Source organism: Miscanthus floridulus, chromosome 6 (assembly GCF_019320115.1).
Source record: "Miscanthus floridulus cultivar M001 chromosome 6, ASM1932011v1, whole genome shotgun sequence".
Taxonomy (NCBI): domain Eukaryota; kingdom Viridiplantae; phylum Streptophyta; class Magnoliopsida; order Poales; family Poaceae; genus Miscanthus; species Miscanthus floridulus.
In genome coordinates, this window is record NC_089585.1 from 60,748,461 (window position 1) to 60,751,304 (window position 2,844).

The following is a 2,844-nucleotide window of genomic DNA, read 5'->3' on the forward strand; positions in this document are numbered from 1 at the left end:
TTATGCATGTCTGGTAATTGAAAGCATCTTATTATTACAGGGGAAGTCATGATGGGGTAGCTGATGAGAAGCTCCACTACCTATAACTGGAGATATCAGTACAAACATTTTGGTAAGTTACACCTCTATACACTGTTCGCCTAAACGGTCGTTTAGCCCGTTTACACACCGTTTAAACGCTACACGGTGGTACACTGTTTCCGTTTAATCGGTTGTTTTGACCGTTTAAACAGCCGTTTTCCCCGTTTAAACACCCGTTTTGCTCGAATAATGGGCTAAACGGTAGGTGACCGACTGTTTACCGTTTAGCGTTTAGGATAACACTGCCTCTATACATTCCATATGGAAAGAAATTGAGCAAGTCTGTAATTCATTTTTATCCAATAAGTTTTCCTTCCCCTAAAATATATTCTTCTCTAGACTGATTATTCATGTATTGCTTTATTTCTGTGTGATTATTGTTAGTGCTTAGATATAGAGATATCTTCATTTTCCTGTAAACTGTGTAGAAAAAGCATATATCTTCTAAACCTGGGTATTTAGAATAATTAAGTTTTTAAGAAATTAATGTCTAGCTAGATTAGCCTCCCTTTTCCCAGTATATACACTTGTCTGCAATTTTTGCATTGTCTGATTGGATCTATATGAGTATATACTGACAGACTGGTACCCAATTTAATATGCCTTCTAGATAATCTATTAATCTGCGAGAGATCCTATTTCAATTATCATGTATCATAGCATATGAAACTAACACAGTATTAATCTTGCAGTTCGAACAATCATAATCCTGGGTATTTGGAATGACGTGTTGTTTTAAACATATTTTTTTGGGGGTGAAAGTCTGCAAAGGATCTGTCCCATCTGGTAGCACACTAACATTCTCAGCATGTGCTTAATAAAATACTAGGGAATAAATTTGTTGTTCACTTATTTTGAAGTGAAATGAGCTTCAGCTAAATCTGTTTGGGAACTGCAAATTTTTCTTATATAGTTTGTGTGCATCATGCACTGAAAGATTTACCTATTTTCCTTTGCATACAAGATGTTAAGAGGATCGTGAAGGTACAGGGTCACATGTAGTTCTACTATGGGACTACAATATAGCTTAGTTTGTATGATAACCATTCTAGTGATTATTTACAACTTTTTGTAGAAAAAATAATTATTTAGTCAATGAATTTTGTAGGATGATATCTTCTTCTAGACTGCTTGACATTATGAGTAATCAATTTGTCCAGGGTCATCAGCAATGCATTGACTAAGGGACTCCGGATTGCAATTTCTTATTAGCAGAAGATTTATCAGAAGGTACAGGGGAATGTTCTACTGCGAAATTGGAGTATATGTATGCACCTAACTCAGAGTTATTTTACTGACTTATTCTGATTATCTTTATATAATTAAAACATTTATATTAACATTCCAACTGTTGGAGATGATCAATTCTTGCATGGACGAAAGGATGGAGATGAAAAGTGAAGAAATCAAAGAAGTAACTAGCTAAATGAGCCTTTGGGAGAGCAGATTACACTGTTAGACATGTTTATTTCTATGGTCCTTTTGTATTGTACACTCCATTTAGATAATTCCAACTTAGTTCACTGTGGTAAAAAATGTGTATACACATGGTACAATTATTTTATCAGTGAAATAACACTGTTAGACATGTTGATAACTTATACTATTGATGGAGAAGTAAACCATAACCAATATTCTACTCATAACAGGGGTAAGTCATAGGATAAGATATATATATTTGATAAGTATTGATCAACTGATAATGATAAATCACTCAGAGTACTCCTTTCTATGGCATTTGCATGGTAAGGTAGAATATTAGAGGAATAATTCCTAAGTCATTCTTAATTACAAATCAAAGCATATATTTGATTAGTGCAATTACACCTAGTAATCATGGCTAAGATCATCATCATATCTACACATAAGGGATATTACTAAGGAATATTGAGGGTAGAGCTGGTTCTACCTTCGTAATCGGATCCTACGTGCACCTATATTTGGAGAGTGGAATACAAAGGACTCAACGGGAGTGTCACATCCGTGATCTACCACATGACCCAGAATATAGTGTGTATCCGCAGGAATGTAACCACAATGTCGACCACCCACCCCATGTACTTTGGAGCGAGCGCTTTGCGAACTTATGCCTATATGTAATGATAAACTAGCTATACTAAGTATATAATCAAAGTAGATGATGAACATCATAACGAAGAATATGAATAAGATGAACACTAAGATTGTCATAACAATTGTAACTAGCATATAAAAATAATGGAGAAACAAGAGAGAGGGGTATAAACTTTATACCGAACCACGCTCTTGACAAGATCGGAAATCCAAGTGAAGTCCTGCTACCTCCCTCTAGATCTATCCTAACTAGCTATGCTATGGAGGAGGAGCTCTGAGGAGATTAGGGTTTCTATCTTCTCAAATGACTTGATGACTTCTGATTCCTAGGGGAGGCAGGGGCTGGGTTATATAGCCTTAAGGGTCCAACGTGAGCCCTTGGATCAAACTGACTTAAGCAATGGCATAGATGCATCCTCAAAGGTGATGGGAGACCGCCATACGAAGTTGGCTGATAGGTGGGCCTAGGAGGGGGCGGGCGGCCCCACCTACAAGCCGGGCGGCCCCACCTACAAGCTGGGTGGCCCCACCTGTCAGGGGTGGCCCTCCGCTTTGGTGACGTGGCTTCTGGACCCTTCTAGAGTCTTTCCACATAGGTACCATGACAGAACTCTGTATTTTCCTTTGATGATTAGGTCATCCTTGGTGGTTTTTTTATTAAACCCTACTGGAAACATAGATTCACCAAAA

General features: G+C 37.5%; 1 long non-coding RNA gene across 1 annotated transcript; it reads left to right on the plus strand.

Moving 5' to 3' along the window:
* Positions 1-643: 643 nt before the first annotated feature.
* LOC136458304 (uncharacterized) lies at positions 644-1,578 on the plus strand. Its single transcript, XR_010759966.1, has 3 exons — positions 644-867; positions 1,242-1,348; positions 1,439-1,578. It is a non-coding gene; the product is annotated as an uncharacterized lncRNA (long non-coding RNA).
* The last annotated feature ends 1,266 nt before the right edge of the window (positions 1,579-2,844 follow it).